Source organism: Mastigoproctus giganteus, chromosome 10, assembly GCF_048544385.1.
Source record: "Mastigoproctus giganteus isolate SK-2022 chromosome 10, ASM4854438v1, whole genome shotgun sequence".
NCBI classification, from domain to species: Eukaryota; Metazoa; Arthropoda; class Arachnida; order Uropygi; family Thelyphonidae; genus Mastigoproctus; species Mastigoproctus giganteus.
In genome coordinates this window covers 220,280,096-220,304,459 of record NC_143584.1, presented here as the reverse complement: position 1 = coordinate 220,304,459, position 24,364 = coordinate 220,280,096, and the positions used below count along the sequence as shown (strand labels likewise).

The window sequence follows — 24,364 nt, the reverse complement described above, 5'->3', positions numbered from 1 at the left end:
TAAAATGACATGTGTTAAAGAAAAAACACTTCTTATGACTATATGGTTTGTAATGACTGATTTGAACATGTATTTAACATATGTGAGTTATTAGAAAAATGATTTGCAGAGAGATAAACCAGCTTAATTGTTAATGTAATGAACTCTACATTGGTAAGTTCTTCAGCTTATGTTACAGAGTTAAAGAATGCAAATCTGACTTAATTTGAAAGTCTCAAAATTAATAAAATCAGGGATCAAGGTTGGTTATACTTATTGGAGTAAAGTTTTAAGCAAAATTATTCAGTCAGATAAATCCTCAGCTATAAAATTCGCAAACATCCAGTTTATTTTAATTCTTCTCACATTCTGCAAAAATATTTCAAGATGCTGTACTTTTCTTCTGACAGTTTGTGAACCGTGAACTAGGACAGTTGGCCAAGGTTAGTTATTGTGAGAGCTGTATAAAGGTGCCTACAGAATTTTATATAATAAAATTTACATACACAATAAAAATTTACTTTTGCATTGAATCATTTCGAAAGTAACGAGAGAGAGAGAGAGAGAGAGAGAGAGAGAGAGAGAGAGAGTGTTGAATTTTTGTGATATATTTTCATATACAATTCACATTAAGGGCCAGTTAAACAAGGTTTGTTTAAAAGTTAGAGTAATATTTTTGAGGCTGAACCCATGCCTTTCTGAATAGTAAAATGTTGCATTCCAGTAATTGTTTTTGGGAATTAGTATTAAAAGTGGCAAATGTTGCAAGAAAGCAAGTTTATACAGCATTAATCAAAAAAAAAAAAAAAAAAAATTCCCATTTCACTTATCCATTCCCTCCAATAGTTTGACTAGTTCTTCCTTGAATTTATTTAAACTATTCACTTATCTAACAATGATGGAAGCTTGTTCCAAAAATCAACCACCCACTGGCCGAAGGCAAACTTCTGCACATCTATTCTGAAACCATTCTTCTGCAGTTTGAATTTATGCCCCCTCTTGTGTGAAGTCTGAGAAAGTAAGAATCCCATCAGTATTGAGCTTGCTTAATCCATTCAAAGCTTTAAACACCGTAGTCAGATCGCACTGCAGGTGGCTAGTCACCAGATGCTGTAATTTGCAGACCTGAACTCTTAACTTTGGTAAGAGTACCCAGTGTTCCCCTCACTAACCTCGTTACCCTTCTCCGTACCAGCTCTATATCCTTCCTAAAATGAAGCCTCCAGACCTGTATGTAGTACTCAAGATGCGGCCTGACCGTTCATTATAAAATAGAATAATCACCTCCTTATATAAGGAATGCAGAACTGGAATTTGGGGAGTACAGTGTGTACAGGAAGGAGAGACAGGATAGGAAGGGAGGAGAGGTTATGTTATTAGTTAAGAAACACATAAAATCCAAGGAAGTGAAGCCAGTCGACATCGCTGGACAGTGCAGTCTTGGGTCAGTTTCGTGTGACATAAGCATTGGTAGATCAAAATTGAGAGTAGGAGTGTGTTATAGGCCTAATGACTCTGATGAGCATAATAAAAAACTGTACAGGAAAATAGAGTGGGCCAGTAAATCAGAGAGTCTTATAATGGGGGATTTTAATTTCCCAGATATTGACTGGAATTTGTGGGTTGGTCACTCACACACTAACAAGGCTTTTGTGGATTTATTGGATGATTGTTTTCTACATTAGCATGTTCAGGAGGCAACTAGAGGGAGTAATACTCTTTATCTGATTATCAGTAGTGATTCTTCATGTATTAAGAAACTGCAGATAAAGGAACCACTAGGTGGCAGTGATCACAGTGTGCCGAAGTGGGATTTACTCAAAGAGGTAACTACCATCAGGAGTAAAGGGAAGGGTTTTTGCTTTCATAAAGGCGACTACGGTGGTCTGAGACAGTATTTAAATTGTATACGGTGGGACCAACTGATGATGTTACCAACGGCAAATTCAAAATGGGAAGCATTCAAAGAATTTATCTTGGAAGCTACTAGGCTTTACATACCAACTAAGAAATATTGTTCAAGGTTTAGGCCTAAATGGATGTCAGATGAACTAATGAGACATATGGCAGAGAAGAAAAATGCATGGGATACATATAAATTAACATGTGACACAGAAGCCTATGATATAAGCTGGTAACCAAGTCACAAAGGAGATTAGGCAGGCAAAGGCAAATTATGAGGAAATCTTTGGCAAAGGATGCAAAGAAAAACAGCAAAGAGTTCTTTACCTATGTAAACTCTAGAAGGAAAGGGATGAATCAGATTGGTCCACTGGATATTGATGGTTTTCAACTGTTGATGATCCTGCTCAGGTGGCTAACAAACTAAATGAGTATTTTGCATCGACATTCACACATGAGGTATTCAGGGAGGGAAATGCCAGAGGTGAAGTAAACTGTGGCAGTGAGCTAGATGATTTTGTAATAACTGAGAGGAAAGTGGAGGAGAAATTGTGGAAGATAAACATAAAAAAGGCACCCGGGTTGGATGGGGTCTATCCAGTTATATTAAAGGAGGCAGCAAAGGAAGTAAGCAAACCCTTAGCCATAATTATGAGAGCTTCTTTGGACTCAGGGGAGGTACCCATGGACTGGAGATGTGCAAATATGACCCCAATCCACAAAGGGCAACACAAGTAATTATAGACCTGTTAGTTTAACTTCTGTTCCAGGAAAATTAATTGAGGCACTGGTTAAAGAAGCACTGCAGGATCACCTAGACAAGACTTCAGTTATAACTCGGATACAGCATGGTTTTGTTAAGGGAAAGTCTTGCCTGACTGATTTGATTGGATACTATGATGTGGTAATGAAGGAATTGGATGCAGGGAATAACTTTGATATCATATATTTGGATCGTAGAAAGGCTTTTGATGCCGTTGCACATGGAAGACTGCTGAACAAATTGGAGCATTGTGCCATTGGAGGCAAATTGCTGCAATGGATAAAGGGATGGTTGAGTGGTAGAAGACAGACAGTGGTAATCAACAGACACTGCACATTGTAGACTAATGTTATTAGTGGAATCCACTAATGTTATTAGTGGAATTAGTGGAACTCAGGGTTCAGTGTTGGGTCCATTGTTGTTTTCTGTATTTATAAATGATATTGATGATGGTATATCAAGCTTAATGTCCAAGTTTGCAGACGATACGAAGATTGGCAGGGTTGTTAAGGACACTAATGCAACAGGATCTAGAAAAGTTGAGCAGATGGGCTGAGAGGTGGTAAATGAAGTTTAACATTGACAAATGTAAAGTACTACATATAGGAAGCAGTAACCCCAGAGTAACGTATCAACCCTACGGTACTACACTGACAGTAGGGAACGAAAAGGACCTGGGAGTAATTGTGCAGGCAGATATGAAGTTTTCTGTGCAGTGCAGACGGTCTGCTCATGGTGTCTTTTCAATGATATAAAAGAATTTTTATAGCAGTGATAAGGAGGTGATTATCCCCTTGTATAAGGAATGAGGCCACACCTTGAGTACTGTATACAGGTCTGGAGGCCTCATTTTAAGAAGGATGTAGAGCTGTTGGAACGAGTACAGAGAAGGGCAACAAGATTAGTGAATAAATGAAGGGTTGCTCTTACGAAGAAAGGCTTAAATTTTGCAAATTACAGTTTCTGGAGACTAGGCACCTGCGAGGTGATCTGATTGAGGTGTATAAAGCTTAGAATGGTTTGAGCATGCTCAATACTGATGTGATTCTTCCTCTTGCTCAGAATAATCACCTGAGAGGGCATAAATTCAGATTGAGGAAAGATATGTAGGATAGATGTGCAGAAGTTTGCCTTTAGCCAGTGGATAGTTGGTTGGTGGAACAGACTTCCATCCTTTGTTGTGTAATTTGATAGCCTAAATAAATTTTAAGGTTGAGCTGGACAGGTATTTGGAACAAATGGAGGGATGAAATGGGAGTTTTTTTTTTTTTTTTCCCTTTGGCTGATGTTGCATAAGCTGCTTTCTTGCATCAGGCCTAAATGGTTGTCAGATGAACTAATGAGACATATGGCAGAGAAGAAAAATGCATGGGATACATACAAATTAATGGGTGACGTGGAAGCCTATGATAGATATAAGTTGGTCTGTAACCAAGTCACAAAGGAGATTAGGCAGGCAAAGGCAGATTATGAGAAATCCTTGGCAAAGGATGCAAAGAAAAACAGAAAAGAGTTCTTTACCTATTTAAACTCAAGAAGGAAAGGGATGAATCAGATTGGTCCACTGGATGTTGATGGTTCAACAGTTGAGGATCCAGCTCAGGTGGCTAACAATCTAAACGAGTATTTTGCATCTACATTCACACATGAGGAGTTATTCAGGAAGGGGAATGTCGTAGGTGAAGTAAACATTGGCAGTGAGCTAGATGATTTTCTAATAACTGAGAGGAAAGTGGAGGAGAAATTGTTAAGGATAAACATAAAAAAGGCACCCGGGGTGGATGGGATCTATCCAGTTATATTAAAGGAGGCAGCAAAGGAAGTAAGCAAACCCCTAGCCATAATTATGAGAGCTTCTTTGGACTCAGGGGAGGTACCCATGGACTGGAGATGTGCAAATGTAACCCCAATTCACAAAGGAGGATCAAAGGCTGACACAAGTAATTATAGACCTGTTAGTTTAACTTCGGTTCCAGGAAAATTAATGGAGGCACTGGTTAAAGAAGCACTGCAGGATCATCTGGACAAGAATTCAGTTATAGCTCAGACACAGCATGGGTTTGTTAAGGGCAGGTCTTGTCTGACCAATTTGATTGGATACTATGATGTAGTCACAAAAGAACTGGATGCAGAGAATAACTTTGATATTATATATTTGGATCTTAGAAAGGCTTTTGATACTGTTGCGCATGGAAGACTGCTGCACAAATTGGAGAAGTGTGGCATTCGAGGCAAATTGCTGCTATGGATAAAGGGATGGTTGAGTGGCAGAAGACAGAGAGTGGTAATCAATGGACACTGCTCAACGTGGACTAATGTTATTAGTGGAGTTCCTCAGGGTTCAGTGTTGGGTCCATTGTTGTTTTCTGTATTTATAAATGATATTGATGATGGTGTATCAGGCTTAATGTCCAAGTTTGCAGACGATACAAAGGTTGGCAGGGTTGTTAAGGACACTACTGATACTATGCTGCTGCAACAGGATCTGGAAAGGTTGAGCAGATGGGCTGAGAGGTGGCAAATGAAGTTTAACATTGACAAATGTAAAGTACTACATATGGGTAACAGTAACCCCAGAGCAATGTATCAACTCTGTGGTACTACGCTGACAGTGGTAGAGAATGAAAAGGACCTGGGGGTAATTGTGCAGGCAGATATGAAGTTCTCTGAGCAGTGCAGACGAGCTGCAAGAGTAGCTCATGGTGTCTTGTCAATGATATACAGGAATTTTTCTAGCAGGGACAGGGATGTGATTATTCCCTTGTATAAGGCATTGGTCAGGCCACACCTTGAGTACTGTATACAGGTCTGGAGGCCTCATTTCAAGAAGGATGTAGAGCTGCTGGAACGAGTACAGAGAAGGGCAACAAGATTAGTGAATGGAACAAAGGGTTGCTCTTACGAAGAAAGGCTTAAGTTTTGCAAATTACAGAGCCTGGAGACTAGGCATCGCCGAGGTGATCTGATAGAGGTGTACAAGGCTTTGAATGGCTTGAGCATGCTCAATGCCGATGGAATTCTTCCTCTTGCTCAGAATAATCACCTGAGAGGGCATAAATTCAAATTGAGGAAGGACGGATGTCGGATAGATGTGCGGAAATTTGCCTTTAGCCAGCGGGCAGTTGGTTTGTGGAATAGACTTCCATCGCTTGTTGTTGAAGTTGATAGCCTAAACAAATTTAAGGCTCAGCTGGACAGGTATTTCGAACGAATTGAGGGGTGAAATGGGAGTAGTAGTTGTTTTTTTTTTTTTTTTTTTTTTTTGGCTGATGCTGAATAAGCTTGCTTTCTTGCATCATATGCCTCTACTAATGCTAATGCTAATGCTAATATGCCTCTACTAATGCTAATGCTAAAATGCTTATCCTTGCTAGCAAAATTCTTGTATGTCAATGACAAAACAACATGAGTTGGACTCGCAGCTTGTCTGCACTGCTCAGAGAACTTCATATCTAACTGAAAAATTAATGCTGGGTATTTTTCATTTTCCACTACCCTGAGTGTAGTAGCACACAGTTGGTATGCTAATCTGAGATTACTTCTACCCATATACAGTAATTTGCATTTATCCTTGTTAAACTTTAATTTCCATTTCTCAGCCCAACTTAATTTTTCTAGACCTTGTTGCAGTAGCATACCATCATTAGTCATTAACCACCCTGCTAATATTCTATCATCTACAGACTTAGATGTTAAGCCTGATATACCTTCATCAGTGTCATCAACAAATACAGAAAACAATGGGCCCAGTACCGAACTCTGGGGACTCCATTAATAACATTAGTCCATTGAATAAGAACTCTGTCTTCTCCCACTCAATTATCTCTTTATCCATAGCAGTAACTTGCTCTCAATGCCACACTGCCCTAATTTGTAAAGTATTTTTATGTATAACAGTATCAAAATCTTTCCTGAAATCCAAGTATACGATATCAAAATTATTTTCTACGTTCAGGTCCTATGTTACTGCATTGTTGTATCCAATCAAATTGGTCCGACAAGTTCACGCTTTGACAAACCCATGCTGTGACTGAAGTATATAACTGCACTCCTGTCTAGAAGTTCCCGCATTACTACTTAACAAGTGACTCCGTTATTTTTCCTGGAACAGAAGTTAAGCTAACGGATCTGGTTGGCAAAGGTGCATAGAAAGATTTGATTTCATTTGCAAATTTAAAAAAATAACAGGAACATTTAAAAAAAGTGGTGCCATACTAGCAGCAGCAGTGGAAGGTTAATGATATTCAGGAATTTTGCAAGCACAGACAAAGAGGTTTGTTTGTTTGTTTCGGGATTTATTGGGCGCATCGGCAACTATGACCATAGTGCGCCAGACAAAGAGGTGAATATACCATTGTATAGGCATTATGCTTATATAGTGCCTAACATTTGGCATTATGCATAATGACAAAATTTTTAGGTGTTTATTTCTGGTTTTTGAAGTGCCTTATGATATCTGAAATGGCTTTGTGTTAGTTTAAAATGATATTGACATTTAAAATTTTTTTTATCAGTTGTTATATGCTTAAGTGAATTTTATTTTCATGCAGATTGACTTTAGAATTATAAATTTCTTCAAAACATTACACAATTCCCATGTTATGAACGAATATCATTTTACTAGATTCTAACTGTGTTGTGAATAGGAAGCAGAAATTTTCTAAATAAGTAGCAGTCTGGTACTATTATGAAAGTTTTTCTCATTCTTTCAAATAAATCTTTGAATATATCATGATTTGATATGTTTATATATCTTTCAAAATGTTGTAAGTTACTTGGATAAAAAAACACAAAAAATTGTGTTGTTTGCAGTTTCTCTACTGTTTGGTGTGTAGTATTATTAAAGTTTAAATGCCATAGTTGCTAACATTAAATGATTATGTAACAAAGCATTTTTGGCTGATTTCCAAGCTTTTAGTTGGAAGTGATGGATACTTTCTGATAGAGTAGTATAATGAACGTATTATAAGGACTTACTGTGAAGTGCTTATATTTGAGGAACAGTGGGTCATTTCTTTACAGTGTGTCATTTTAGGAGACCAACATTATCTAATCATTGATTCAGTTTTTTTTCTCTCACTAACTTGAAGTAAGAAGTATTTTTAGCTGCTTCCTTGTAGTGAATTTTTTTGTAACATCTTAGTTGCTGTTATATATATTTATAAATTAGTGTCAGAACTTTGTTTAATTAAGTTAGTGTTTTAAGAACACTTTCTTTATGCAAGTATTGAGCAAAATTACATTATTGTTCCCAAGTAAACAGATTAGATAGTTTGATTATTTACAAAGCTATTCCAATAATTTAGAGATTCCTAAAGTGTGGGGTTGTCCTTTTCCCCATGCACACTTGGTTTTTTGGGGAGGGGCACTTGTTTTCATGAAGCACTTTTTTAATGAAATATGGACAAACCATTCCACTAATCCAGGTATGAAGCATTTTTTATGTATTTCTGTTATACATATTTTATTTCTTTGAGATTTAAGTATTAAAGTATATATTAATTTATAAAAGTATATATATTTTTAACTGAATTTTATGTGAAAAATCTGTTTATTGTGCTTATTCACAAAAAAACAAAAATCTTTATTTGTGCTTATTCTGGAACTTGGGAGGCACATGAAATTTATGAAAAATTAAGGTGTCTCAAGGTATAAAAGTTTAGGAACCTCTGAAAACAGTTTATTCTTTAAAATAAAAGAATTAATGATGCTTTAGACCTCAATATTCCAGAAACACTTTATGCTCTTGTGAAATTGGCATTAGTATTAGTTGAGGCATATGATGCAAGAAAGCAAGCTTATACAGCATCAGTCAAAAAAAAAACACTTCCCATTTCACAGATCCATTCCCTCCAAAAGTTTTTCTAGTTCAGCCTGAAATTTATTTAAGCCATCAACTTCCACAACAATGACAGATGGAAGTCTGTTCTAGCAATCAACTACCTGCTGGCTAAAGGCAAACTTCTGCACATCTATTCTACAACTGTCTTTCTTCAATTTGAATCTATACCCCCTCAGTTTCTTAATCTGAGCAAGCGAAAGTATCCCATCAGCATTGAGCCTGCTCAAACCATTCAAGGCCTTATACACCTCAGTCAGATCACCTTGCAGGTGCCTAGTCTCCAGATTCTGCAGCTTGCAGAACTTAAGCATCTCTTGGTAAGAGCACCCCTTTGTTCTACTCACCAATCTTGTTGCCCTTCTCTGTACTTGTTCTAGCAACTATACATTCTTCCTAAATTGAGGCCTCCAGATCTGGATGCAGTACTCAAGGTGTGGCCTGACCATTGCCTTATAAAAAGGATAACCACCTCCTTGTGTCTGCTAGCGAAATTAGCATTAGTATTTAGTAGAGGCATTTGATGCAAGAAAGCAAGCTTATGCAGCATCAGCCAAAAAAAAAAAAAAAAAACCTACTTCCACTTCACCCCTCTGTTCGTTCAAAATACCTGTCCAGCTGAGCCTTAAACTTATTTAGGCTATCAACTTCCACGACAAGGGATGGAAGTCTGTTCCACCAACCAACCACTCGCTGGCTAAAGGCAAATTTCCACACGTCTATCCTACATCTGTCTTTCCTCAATTTGAATTTATGCCCTCTCAGGTGATTATTCTGAGCGAGAGGAAGAATCCTATCAGCATTGAGCATGCTCAAACCATTCAAGGCTTTATACACCTCTATCAGATCACCTCGCTGGTGCCTAGTCTCCAGACACTGTAATTTGCAAAACTTAAGCCTTTCTTCGTAAGAGCACCCCTTTGTTCCATTCACTAATCTTGTTGCCCTTCTCTGTACTCATTCCAGCAGCTCTACATCCTTCTTGAAATGAGGCCTCAAGACCTGTATACAGTACTCTAGGTGTGGCCTGACCATTGCCTTATACAAGGGAATAATCACCTCCTTATCCCTGCTAGAAAAATTCCTATATATCATTGACAATACACCATGAGCTACTCTTGCAGCCCGTCTGCACTGCTTATATCTATGTGACACCATGTTTCTGATATCTCAACAATATCTGCGTTTGATGTCTTGACCAGCACTTCAAATTTAATTACTACACTTCTACCATTGGTGTATACGCAAGTATACATGCACCTGTTCTTACTCTTAGTTACCCTAACACAGCTCATATATTTACTTGTTCCGTGAAGACTCCCAGCAGCTCTTGAAATCCCCACCAACTTGCTCTCTAGGCTGTGCTCATTTCAATAGAAGCAGTGCAAGAATCACTTTTAGTCTGTGAATCCCCCCAAGCTAGTAGTTTTCCGACTCGCCTAACACTGCCTCAATAGCATCAGCAAATATTCTTGCACCTTTTCTATTTAAGTGTATCCGATCATTGTAGAAGCAGTCTCTCCTGTTAGCAAGCACAGACCACGCAAAAACAATTCTACCCCATGAGCCTTGCATGATCTCTCCAGGTCTGAATTGATTGACAAGGCTCTCATAAAAAAAACCGCATAGCCTTCATATACTCATCATATGCCAGCATAGCCTTGAGATTACTGTTAGATACATTTAATAATAGACATTATTGTTTGATTAAATGACACATTGTGACAGGGCAACAAGACTGGTGAAGAGAACAAAGGGGTGCTCTTATGAAGAAAGGCTTAAGTTCTGCAAATTGCAGTTCTGGAGACTATCCACCTGCGAGGCAATCTGATTGAGGTGTATAAGTCCTTGAATGGATTGAACAGGCTTAATGTTGATGGGATTCTTCCTCTTGCTCAGATTACAAACCTGAGGGGGCATAGATTCAAACTGAGGAAAGACAGTTGTAGAATAGATGTCAGAATTTTGCCTTTAGCCAGCGGGTAGTTGATTGCTGGAACATACTTCCGTCTGTTGTTGTGGAAGTTGATAGCTTAAATAAATTCAAGACAGAACTAGACACATTTGGAATGAATGTATCAGTGAAATGGGAAGGTGTGTCTTAGTGTTGCAGTCTCTTCTTCATCACTAATATGATTTCACCATTTACATTGTTTTCTTGCTTTGTGTACTTATTGCCCACTCTTTCATTTCCAACTCCACCATGACCACCTGCCCTCTTTATTTGAGTCTGATTCATAGAATTTTCTCAAGCAGTTCAACTGTATTGCCTCCATATGTAATTCTCTTCTCTTCTCAGTTTCTCCTAGATCACATCATCAAAGCAAGCCCAGTTTGCATATTTGACAACAAAGTAGTTCAGCTGAGTTGATGACTGAACAGCATAAATCTCTGGATTTGCTGCATGAAAAACTGTCAAATGATAACTGCAGACCCACTCTGGTTTTATGAACCAACCAGAAATCATTTTAGCCCCCTCAATTGTCTTACACAATCATCTTTCTGTGTCTCCTTTCAGTGAGCCTTGCAGTACCTTCATCACAGCAGCCTGAACTGCATTACTGGTTAAATACAGGATCTTTCCCCTTTATAAGAAGGATATGCTCATCTTTCCTTCCACCATAACACCTCTGAAGGGGCACTTGTTTTCATGAAGCACTTTTTTTACCTGCACTATTTTATAACATGCTTTTCCCAATAAATATTTGCTTCAGTGGAGATGATTTATCCATTTCTCAGAAAGCATTTCTATAAAGTTTTTATTTGAGTTAGCTGATTGAAATTAGTTTCTATAGATCAAAATTGTATCATGAATGCCCTTTCCTTAACCTCTCATTCTCAATTCCACACATTTAACACTAGTTTTTTTTAACACTCTAAGCAGATTATCCATCTTGAACAAAAAGCCTTCAATTTCATGACAAAGCATCTTCTACTCACTAATGGAGCAAATGGAGACATTTTCTGTCTCCATTTGCCCCATCCTCACTGCTGTTAATTGAGGTGCCTCTGTAGCCAGGTGGGCAGGAGCAGCAGTGTGTAGCACATGCTTCTTGATTAGACTGGGGTTCGAGCCCATGCCCACCAAATACGGAGGATGCGGAAATGTCAGGGAATGACCACTGCATATCCTCGGAGCAATATGGCCTTAGTTGCTAATGCTCCTAAAAACCAAAAAACAAACAAATAACAACTGCTGTTAATCACTGGCCTCCAGTCCAGTTTGAGTCTTCTTTGCAATTTCCATTCTCTGATCTTTCCTTCACTCAGACTTAATCATATTCTTTGTCTTACTGAAGCTCTTACATCTACAAACGTGAGCATACCGAATCCTCCAGTGGCAGGAATTCGCCATTGGCAGACTCTTCGAAAGCAGCCCTCTTATTATTTTTATTCATGACATTTAATTCTTGTTGCACATTACATCTCACCCATGAAAAACTGCTATCCCCACATCTTTTGTCATTAATGACCTCCCTTCCAGGAATTTTCCTTAATTTCTGTGCATTTTGTTTATGTTGATTCCCCTTACAGTACTTCATTTTGGTTGTGAGTATTTATTTTGTTTAGGATGTAGCAATCGAGTATATGTAAAATTTGGAGTATTTATAGAACTCTCTTCCTCTTCATAGTTTTCTCTGAGTCGTCACATCTTTCTGATTTATTCCAGCAGTATACTTCTTAAAGAGAAAGAACTTCACACCTGATTAATTTGGCTTGAGTGCTTTCCCTGAGACCTCCTTATCCCACTCCAGTGCTTCTTTCTCCCCATCTCTGTATATTTACTGCCGACCAGGCTAGCTGGGTGGGTAAAGTGCCTGCCTGGCAACCCAAAGATCGCGGGTTCAATTCCCGCCTCGGGCTCGGATCAAAGTACTGCAAAAACCTTGGGAGGTGCATTATGGCCACAGAAGCCTGTGCACCAACAACTACCAAAAAAAAGAAAAAAAAAAAGAAAAAAAAAGTATATTTACAATATCACATGATTCTTTTGTAACAGATTTTTATGTTACTGATATATATATATATATTCCTTGAAAATCAAGTTTATGTACAGGCTTCAACTTCCTAGGTCCTGGAATCATTTTGAATCCAGAGGAGTTCATATCCAAATTATCATTCTTATTAACATTTAATTCCTTGTTATCCTTGGCAGGAATAGCCTCAATCTGCAATTCCTCCAAACTTGCTGGAACTAATGTATCTATACCTGTCACATTGAAATTGACCACATCCTCAAGATCCATTTCTACCCCAACACTTTCAGTTACCCTCATATTTAATGTATATATTGTCTTACTTTCCTTCTACCCTTTTTTTTTATTTATTTTTTTATATATACTAGTTGTTTAGTGTTTTCTACAAGAATTTAAAACACCTCTAGAAAAGGGAAATATGCTTTGTAAAAAGAATAGGTGGAATAGGAAAAAGATGTCTGCCTGGCGAAAAAGTTGATGAAATTGTAGAGCAGCTATTATCTTTTAAGTGCACAAAAGGCAATATTGTTGTACATGTTGGTACAAATGATATTAAGAGAGTGGGAGATTAAGGATTATTCAATGAGTACAGGCCAACGTTGATAAAAGGTCATGAGTTAAAATTGAAATAGAAAGTGTCTGTAGTTCTGTCCAGACATGATACGAGGGAGTACATGATGAGAGCTTTGCCAATTATTTTGGTCCAGGAGAGACTGTGCAAGGCTCATGAAGTAGAATTTTTCTCAGCATGGTCTGTGCTTGTAAAAGTTAGTGCAAGTGCATCATATTAGTATGCAGCTAAAATCTGAATTAGTAAAAATATGCAAAGGCGGCATCGTTTAAGTTATATCTCATATTGTGGATACCTTCACAACGAGTTGCCATGATATTGCACTACTTCGAATAAGTAACACCTCATCAAAGGAGAAGGCGCTTCCGTAGCCAGGTTGGCAGGAGCAGCAGTGCATAGCACACGCTTCTTGATTAGACCAGGGTTTGAACCCGTGACCACCAAATATGGAGGATGTGGAAAGGTCAGGGAATGACCACCGCATATTCCTGGAGCAATATGGCCCTAGTTGCTAATGCTCCTAAAAACCAAATAACAACAACCAAAGGAGAAGACTGTTGTTACTTATTCTCAGCGGATACCACCACCCAGTTGGCACCTTTTCAGGGCCATTCTTTGGTGGGTGGGTAGGTACCCTAGTGATGCAGTGATGACAAAACAGTTATGAAGTATAACTCCACAATATAAGAGATGCCTGATGGTGTATAATATAAATTAAGACTGAAATACGTTAAGGGCTTTAGCCTCAGTCTTCTGGCTAAGTTGATGGGGACTGGGTGGTGATATCTGCTGAGAATAAGTAACAACAGTCTTCTCCTTTGGTGAAGCGTTACTTATTCGAAGTAGTGCAATATCATGCAACTCATTATGAAGGTATTCACAATATGAGATAACTTAAATGATGCTGCCTATCAAGACGACCATTTTCGCGCAGAGAATGAATACATTTGAACTGTGGTACGCTTTTAAAACATTAATCACCGATGCCTTGAATGCGTATATACCATTAAAAAAATACTCCACGAGAAGGGTTCCAAGTTGGATGAATAGTGAAGTTGCCACATTACTTGAGCAGAAAAAGGTGGCATGGAAACGTTACAGAGCAATAAAAAGTACTGAAGCCTATAACAGCTACAAGGTGATGTGTAATAGAGCCACAGAAAAGGTTCGACAGGCAAAGGCAGTTTATGAGAAATCACTAGCAAACAGAGCAAAGAGGGGGGATAAAGAATTCTTCACATATATAAATGCCAAGAAGAGCAGGACAAACCAGATCGGACCTCTACGTAAGGGAAAGGGGATAGTAATAAATACACCAGCTGCCGTTGCAGATGAACTCAACAGTTATTTTGCATCGATATTTACAAATGAAAAGCCTTTTGTGGCAATGGGAAATTGTGGGAGCGAAGTTAAAAAATATGTAATTAATGATATTGAAATCTCGCAAGATTATTTAATGAAAAAACTTTCAAGCCTACAGACTAGTAAGGCTCCTGGAGTTGATGGAATATACCCTATAATCTTGAGAGAGGCGGCAAGCGAGTGCATTGAACCACTGAGGCTGGTTATGCGAGCATCACTAGACTCTGGGGAGATTCCCTTGGATTGGAAAAGTGCAAATGTATCTCCCATACATAAGGGTGGCTCTAAAAGTGAAGTGGGAAATTATCGACCTGTCAGTCTGACTTCAGTAGTAGGGAAAATCATGGAGGCATTGATCAAGGGTGGAATTCAGGATCATTTGGATCGAATTGAAATTCTCAAGGATACTCAGCATGGTTTTGTAAAGGGAAAATCATGTTTAACAAATCTGGTTCGCTATTTCGAAAGGGTCACTCACGAGCTGGATTTAGGGAATAATTTCGACATTGTTTATTTAGATTTCAGCAAAGCTTTTGACTCAGTCCCACATGAGCGGTTGCTTTATAAGCTGGAACAGGTTGGAATCACTGGAAAAATCCTTAGATGGATAGAAGGATGGCTTCAGGGCAGGAGGCAGAGGGTTGTGATAAATGGCTATTCCTCAGATTGGGTTGATGTAAGAAGTGGGGTTCCCCAAGGATCAGTATTAGGACCACTGTTGTTTTTAATTTTCATAAACGACATTGATGAAGGGATAGAGGGCGTGATGTCTAAATTTGCAGATGATGTTAAAATTGGTAGAGTAGTTAATGATCACTGTCAAGCTGAGCTTCTTCAGAGAGACCTAGATAGACTTCAAGAATGGTCAGAAAAATGGCAGCTGTGCTTTAATCCAACAAAGTGTAAGGTATTACACCTGGGAAACAGTAATCCCAAAATAACTTATTCACTTGGTGGAGTTCAACTAAACCCAGTACTGGAGGAAAGGGACTTGGGTGTTACGATACGGTCAGACATGAAATTCTCTGAGCATTGTAAACAGGTTGCAAGGAAGGCCCATGGTGTCCTATCGATGATCTATCGAACTTTTGCAAGTAGAGATAGGGACGTGATAATCCCATTATATAAGGCCTATGTTAGACCACACTTGGAATACTGTGTTCAAGTATGGAGACCGCACCTAAAGAAAGACATCGAGCTTCTTGAAAGGGTGCAAAGAAGGGTAACTCGCCTGGTGAGATCGGCAAAAGGGCGTCCGTATGAAGAAAGACTTCGAATATGTGGGTTGCAGAGTTTGGAAACTAGACACCTTAGGGGAGATTTGATTGAGGTGTTTAAGGCTCTGAGAGGCATCAGTAAAATGAATGAGGACAAAATTTTCAAGATTATAAATTATGCTAGAACTAGGGGACATAAATTCAAGTTACGCGGGGAAATGTTTAGATTGGACTGCAGGAAGTTTTATTTTAGCCAGCGAGTTATAAATTACTGGAATAAGTTGCCTTCATGGGTGGTAGAGGCCGACAGTTTGGGGAAATTCAAAGGTCATCTGGATAGTACTTTCGGGTAAGGGAAGCGCATAGGATGATAGGATTAATTTCCTTTTTATTTAATTTTTAATTTCATTTTATTATTTTTATTTATTTATTAATTATTATTATTTATTTATTTATTTAATTTTTGTTTTTATCATTGTTTTGTTCGGATTTTTTTTTTTTTTTTTGGCTGGTGCAGCATAAGCCATAGGCTTTCTTGCACCATACGGCCGTTACTAATACTAATACTAATACTAAAGACTATCTAAAGATATAAAACAGAAGTGGCTGTTATTTTCCCACTTTTTCTTCTTGTTTTAACTCACTGTTATTATATTTTATATTTTATCAATTTACGAATTAGCTATCTGCTGTTTTGCACAATGCACTTCTTTAAATTACAGCCACTTCTGTTTTATATCTTTAGATAATCTTGTTTGTTACACATCCTGCCATACTTCTACATACATTTTAGTTTTAAATTTAGCATGCATTTTCTCATATTTCTGCTATCTTTTTCCTCTTGGCTTTTGGCATTTGTGTAATTTGCACTTCTAGCTTCACATTTATATGTATATATACATCTGCATCCTTTGCTGCTGCTTTGCATGCTCTTGTGCATTTGTCATATTCAATTTATTTTTATTTTTCTGCTATTTCTCCTGTGGTTTTAACCCACTTGTTTTATATTTTATATCAGTTTAAGAATTAGCTATCTGCTGCTTTGTGCAATGCTATTCTTTGAATTACAGCCACTTCTGTTTTATATCTTTGTTTAGTCTTGTTTGTTGCACATTCTGCCATATTTCTAAATGCTTTTTAGTTTTAATTTTATCTATATTTTTAAGATGGGTGTTTACACCATCATTTCTGAAATATTCCATTCCTCTCTTTGTTTAGGTATCTCTTTATGCCTACTTATCAAAATAGGGGTCACTGGTTATCAATTCATTACAATTCTCTTTCACATTAGTTTTATTCTTATAAATTATAAATGCATAGAACTGCGCTTATGTGTTACAGTCACAGTTATCGTATTGACCGTGTGTGTTCATGCTGTCATTTCCAGCCCCTTCTTTACTGTATATCAGGTATAGATTTTCAAGTTTTTTATGCTTTTTAGCAACCATTAATTTTAAATCTCTATTTTATTCGACTTTTTCAGCTTTCGTTTCTGACTTTTACCATGCTGCCATTTGACATTGGTATCCAGCCTATGGCCATTTGCTTGCTTCAATTCTTTTTGTACTCAGTTATTTGTGCACCTAGTTTTGGTTTTAATTTACCTTGACTTTTAATTTCAATTTACCTTACCTTACCTTACCCTTTATTATAAACACTGCGTTGGGACTACCTTGTCCATAATTTGTGTGTTATACTGCTTTTCCTTTTCGGTCCCATTTTCTTAAATTTCTTTTCTTATGCAGTCATGGGCAAGTATAGAAATACAGACCTTTAATGCATGGTCAGGTGTAGTCCCCCTGATGAAATACCTGATCATGTATCAAGTTTTACTTTTGCTGTAATCAGATTTTATTGCATCTTTGCTCTACTTCCCCTTTTTGAATTATAGCCAAATTTGCCTACCCTTATCTGATGCTAGCGACTGTTATTTTTATTTTTCATTCTTATTTATTTTTTTTACAAATCACTCCTTTTTAATCATCTTTATGATACAACCTGCGTTTTTTATTTTTTATTTTTCTCAGCTTTTGGCATTCTGTGTAGCTTACACTTCCTTCTTTACATTTAACTGTTATATTTCTTACAATATATATATATATATATACACCTGCATCGTTTGCTGCTGCTTTGCATGCTCTGTTGCATTTGTCATATCCAACTTATTTTTATTTTTCCACTTTTTTCCTGGTTTCAACTCTCTGATATTTTATTTTATATCAATTTAAGAATTAGCCATCTGCTGCTTTGCATGAAGCTGTTCTTTAAATTACAGCCACTTCTGGTTTGTATCTTTAGATAGCCTTGCTTGTTACACATCTTGGCTTTTGGCATTTGTGTAACTTACACGTCCTGCTTCACATTTATACGTATATATACATCTGCATCCTTTGGTGTTGCTTTGCGCACCCTGGTGCAGTTATATCCAATTTATTTTTCCACTTTTTCTCCTGGTTTTAACTAACTGGTATTATATATATAGCCACTCCCTGATTAATGTAAGGGTTGCAATCCACGGAATGCTATGTAAGTCGGAATTTCCCTAAATAAGCATTTAGGGAAATTCCTCAACAGTGATCATAAGCAAATGATCACTGTTGAGGCGGACTGGCCCCTGTGTAAAATACGTTGATCCTTTAACATGTTCTTTTATACATGCACTGTCCCTTAAAATAGTATTCACTGTTGAAGCAGCAAGACCTAATTCCGTGCAATAGATGACAAATTTTGTCCTGCTTCGTATCTCTTAATTAATCATCTTCATTTTTAAATCAGTTTTGTTTCGTTTCCTAACACTGCCGGCACTTGCATTTTTTTGTTGGTCGCTTTCCCTTCATCATTGTAATAAGTAAATAGTAATGAAGCGAAGATTCTGAAAATTTATTGATGTTTTTTATATGATTGAAGATTTCAGTGAAGGGAACTCATTTCACCATAATGCAGTAACGTAAAAACCCAGAATTCCAGTTATCGGTATTATCGCAAATGCAGTATGATCGAGTTTACTACCCGTTTATAATAGATTGCGCTAACATAAAAGCCCAATAAACTGGAAAATGCAAATTGTTTTTATTTTTTTATGGTAGTGACCCTCCAGAAATGTTTTAGAAAAATATCACAAAGGCATTCAAAATTGATTCTTATAACGGAACATATGATAACAATGAAAGTGTAGTGCAATTTCCATTATAAAAATGACCTTTTAATTAAAGAGATAAATAACTTAGTTATACAGGGAAAATTTCAACTTCTGAGGTTTTGGAACGAATTACCAAAAAAAAAAAAAAAAAAACCACAATGTTATTGTATTCACATTACGATATTTTCACGATACCTCTATTTATTCCTACGGGATGCAAAATACGTTTCCACGATTTTTTTTAAAGTTTGCGCCAGCCGGCAAAAACTTACGTAAAGTCAAATTTCTCTAAGTCTAGTATTACGTAATTCGGGGAGTTCTTGTATATTTATTACTAACCAACTCTACTAACTTCTGCAATCACTTGGTCACTGGTGCCATTGCTTCTGCCTTGAGTTTTCTCTCTGTTTCTTCTCTCAAGGCTAAAAGGAGCAAGCAACAGTGGATCTCAACAGATGGACCACTTATGGATCCCTTGATCCAGTTCCATCAACCAGAGATATAAATACAGTATATCCAATGCAAAAAAAAAAAAGGCAGAAAAAAAGAAGGAAGTGAAAACATTGCTCCTCTTTTTCTAATTCTACACTCCTTGACAGACAACCCATTGAGTAAACTGTCCCCATTTTTAATTCAGAAATGCCTTGAAAATTGGCTGACCCTCCAAAAATGGTCTATAGACGTCAATCGGGAGACCTCCTTATAACGGAAGTCCTAGTAGAGAATGAGTAAGCATAAACACTCAGAAAGACTCTTAAAAATATCAATATTTTCAAGAACTAAATGAGCAAATGATCAATGTTCAAGAACTAAATGATCAAAATGTAATACATCTGAAAAGGATAGTCATCAAGAAAGATGGAGTACTTATTCCTACTCAGACAATCATTCTTCCATTTGATAACACCAACTCTGCCATTAACTGTAAAAGCTGGATATTTGAGATGTAAAATAAATTCAAGGAAGAACTAGACAAACTATTAAATTTGATGGACGGGGGTGTGGTAAGTGTTTTTTTTTTTTTTTTTTTCTAATGCTGAATGAACTTGCATGTTTGTCACTATTAATGCTAATTTCTCATAGAACACTGTGCACAACTGGTGATGTAATTTCTCAATTATTACACTTATAGTGTGATATAAATGTATTACATTTGTTTGTTATTAGGTTAAGTAAGTGGATAGGGTGAAATTTGTTACATTAAGGTGAATTCTTGCAGTTATATCTATGATACCACTTATGAATTTGTTATATGACTCTTTTTATTTTATTTATTTCAGAAAACATATGGTTGTGAAAGCCAATTATGATAATTTATTGATCTACAAGTGAAGTTTTTCTTGTGCTGAGGTATGTGTGTTTCTTGAGATATACAGGGTATGTCAAAATTATGTTAACACTTATATGGAAAAATCATTTATTATAATCAACTGAAATCAACATTTATTGTTAATTCAAATATTCATTCCATATAAATGTTAACATAATTTTAATGTACCCTGTATAACTATGCATAAAAATTATTTTTTCATTGAAATACCAAAAAATTAAGTTGTAGAATTCATGTGGATGTGTGCATGCATGCATCTGTATGAATTCTTGGTAGTAACTTATTAATCCTTCACAATTAAGCTGATCCAATGTTTTAGTTAAGAGACAGACAATTAGGTAAATCATTCTGTTTACAAATAACACAGAATGAATACCTGTGAGTAGGGCTAGGCATATGTCACAGCCATGATTTCTGCATTCCATGAAATCACTGTCTTTCCATATTTTCATGAAATTAGATATTATTCTCTCTATTTCCATGACTTTTCTTATTTTTTATTATTTTGAATACACCAGTTTAAATAATTTTTCTGTGTCAAGTTTTTATAAAACTTATACAGGAATTAATCCAGTTTAGTATAAGTCAGCTGCATGGGAGCTAGTTCCTTTGGCAGTCAGTTGTTTTGGCTCCATACTCAAAATGTTCTTTACATTCCAACCATTTTATAAAATCATGTAACCTTCTATTGTTAATTATGTTAGTTGTCAATAATGCTTGTAAACTGCAAGCAGATATGCACAAGACACTTATGAATGTTGGCTTTCATTTATCTTTCATCAAGATAAAATTAGTGCCTCTAGTAAATTTAATTCAAGAAAGGGTGACACTAATTGTGTTACCTCTCAAAGCTTCCAAATTTTGATCAACAGCACAAGATCTTCTGAATAAACCTTAAATTGCAAATAACAGTGTTGGATAGTCAGCAACTTATGTAAATTATCCATTGAGGAGCTTGGGTATTATTGGTTTTAATTTCCCATTTAATTAATATGTTAGTCCACTAGTTCTCAAACTGTTCTGCAAGCTGGGCCAAGATACTCAATCACTGGAAAACTAAATTTATGCTCATGTTTGAAACCAACCACTGGAAAACTAAATTTATGCTCATGTTTGAAATGAACATGGTTCAAGCTCATGTAACTGCGAAATACAGCGATGTTCTTGCATTCCTTTTATTCTCTCTAGCTTCAGAACTCCTCTGACCCTATGTGACTGTCTTAGAGTTTAAGCAGAAAATTTATTTAAAAATGTTAATGGTTGAATTTTCTTCAGTTTTCACTAGTGCCTGTAGTGAAAACTATAAAATATTCCATCCAGCACCTGCTTGTTTGTGAGTTGAGTGCTAGCGCACAACAAAATGAATGAACAAGCATAAAAAATATTAAGGATTGTGATTTAATAATGCACAAGATGCAAACATGCTATACTTTACATTTTTATATAAAATTAGGTAATGCTGTAAGTTAGATAATTAAATAAAAGTTAAGTCTGTTTTTTTGTATATTTCCTTCTATGATTGCCCCATGATTTTTTTCTATTTTTTCTGATGACATTTGGCTAGCTATATGTATGATTCGATCATTCTTACAGTCAACTTGAAGATCTACCTAATTATTTAATTGCCACTATTCATTGAACCAAAAATTGGCAAGGCTCTTCACAAAGTGCATTAGAAAAGGTGTGATGCCTAAGCAGTGGAATAATGCAATCATAGTTTTGCTGCATAAGAAAGGAGATAAATCAGAAATTGGAAATTATAGACCAATTAGCTTGTTATCCCATATCTACAAGTTGTTCACAAGGGTCATTACTAACAGATTAGAAAGAATACTTGATGAGAATCAATCGAAAGAGCAAGCTGGCTTTAGGACAGGATTCTCAACTATGGATCACCTTCACGTAATATCACAGCTATTGGAGAAAGCAAATGAATATAAAGCACCATTATGCCTGGCATTTGGGGATTATGAAAAGGCATTTGACTCCATACAGCATAAGGCAATGTTTCGGGCACTGGAAAGACAAGGCATAGATACTCCATATATTATGATTTTGAAGAAAATATATGAGAGTGCTACATCCTTTATTAGACTAGACAAAGACAGTAGCAAATTTAAAATCGAGAAAGGAGTTCGACAAGGAGACACAATATCTCCGAAGCTGTTTACTGCTGCGCTTGAGGAAGCTTTCAGAAGATTAGACTGGTCGCAGAAAGGAGTCAATGTGAACTGAGAGTACCTAAACCATTTACGATTTGCAGATGACATTGTGGTCATAAGCCACAATCCCAAAGAATTAGAAGAAAATCTTAATCAGTTATGCACAGTTAGTAAGGATTTTGGACTAAAGATGAATATGGCTAAAACAAAAGTAATGATGAACAAGTATGCCACGGAGAGGGAAATAATGATTGAAGGAGCAGTAATTGAAAAGGTGGAGTCATATACTTATTTGGGACAAGTTATTAGCTGTAATAATGATAAATGGCTGGAAGTCAAGAGAAGAATAAATTTTGGATGGATAGCATTCAGGAAATATAGTCACATACTGAAGAGCAATATCCCAGTTTGTCTGAAACGTAAAATAATGAATCAATGTATACTCCCCACCATGACTTATGGAAGTGAAACTTGGGCACTCACCAAAAGAATGGAAGAGAAGCTAAGAACTACACAGCGAAGAATGGAACGAATTATATTGGGAATCAGACTGTTAGATAAGAAGAGAAACACATGGATTAGGCAGCAAACTCAAGTAAAGGACATTCTTATCAAAACTAAAGAACTAAAATGGTCTTGGGCAGGACACATAGCTCGAAGACATGATGACAGATGGACTAAGAAAATAACAGATGGTACCCAAGAGGAGCTAGAAGAAAACCTAAAAGACAACAGCGGAGATGGATAGATGAAATTCATGAGTTTTTGAGTAGTAAATGGATGGCCAGTGCTCAAAACAGAAGGAACTGGAAAGTTTCTGGAGAGGCCTTCATCCTGCAGTGGATTGAAAATGGCTGATGATGATGATTCATTGAACCAAATGGCTATTAAACTATATTTGAGGCAAAAACTTTGATCCACTTAACAGCTGAAGATCTCAGTTATAGACCACCACCCTTGTTCAAGGAAGTATAGCAGACTCTCGATTTACCGGAATCGGATTAACCGGGACACTTCAAATAAAAAAAATCAAAAAAAAAAATCAACCAAAAATCATAAAATTCAAGTTTAAACAGATGTTTTGCAAGCCCTAAATAAGCAACAAGAAGTGGCATTATAAGTCATCATTGGGAGATTAATGTAACTATTATCTTGCAACCCCTGCTGTCTTCACACCCGCCACTCAAAAAAAAAAAAAAAAAAAAGAGACCAAATGTTTAGTTTGTTTTAGTGCGTCGCATTGATTGTTATGTTCCATTGTACCGCAAAAAGACAAACTTTGTTTTGTTATTTATGTCAGGGATGTTAATTTTTTTATAATAAATAATTTTTTTTTTTTTTTTTGTTGTTTAGAAATCGCAAAATTGATGGGTAAACGCAAAGGAGTTTCGCTTTCAGTTAAACAAAAACTTGAAAATATTCAAAAGTTTGAAAATGGTGCATCCGTTAAATCTTTAATGATGAACCATTATAATGTTGGTGACCAAACCATACGCAACATCGTAAAAAATAAAGGGTTACTATTAGATTTAATGTCGACATCGCAAAAAATAAAGGGAAGCATCGTATTGGACACGTGAGTAGTAAGTAGGTGGTAAATTTTTTATCTATCGGCATATTTTTTGCGTAGGTTGCTGAACATTTTTCAATACAGTTAGTCCCCAACTTATGCAACTTCGGACTTACGTAAATTTTTTTTCACTCAAATTTTTTTTTTTTTTTTTTTTTTTCAGAATTGTAAAATTTAAATCAACAACAAAAAAAAAACATAAAATAAGCAATCAATAATGAAGATCACGACATGCACAAATGAGATACGGAGTAACAAGCAAAAAAATAGGAAAGAAGAGAAGATTCTTACAATTCATTTATGGTTTTTTTTTTTATGACTGAAGATTTCAGTGAAGGGGACACACATTTCACCATAATAATGTAAAAATCCACAGAATTGCAGTTATCAGTATTTTTGCAAATGCAATAAGATGAGTTTACTACTGTTTATAATTAGATGCACAAACAGAAAAGCCCAATAACACGGAAAGTGCAAATTGTTTTTATTGTTTTGTTCCGCAGGCTCTTTCTGTTGTAGCGTGTGCCTGCCTATCAACGTCCCTTGTGAACCA

The 24,364-nt window shown here is 36.5% G+C and overlaps 1 protein-coding gene across 14 annotated transcripts in view; it reads left to right on the top strand.

Moving 5' to 3' along the window:
* Synd (protein kinase C and casein kinase substrate in neurons protein Synd) overlaps positions 1 to 24,364 on the top strand; it is a 262,630-nt gene that overhangs the window by 104,151 nt on the left and 134,115 nt on the right. For 9 of the 14 annotated variants that reach the window (XM_090383311.1, XM_090383317.1, XM_090383320.1 and 6 more), the window contains one exon: positions 20,030 to 20,099. The gene's annotated coding sequence lies outside the window, so the exon portion shown is untranslated. Of the gene's footprint in view, positions 1 to 6,599; positions 6,918 to 20,029; positions 20,100 to 24,364 lie in introns of all 14 variants that reach the window. The other 5 variants (XM_090383314.1, XM_090383312.1, XM_090383316.1 and 2 more) reach the window with 1 other exon arrangement.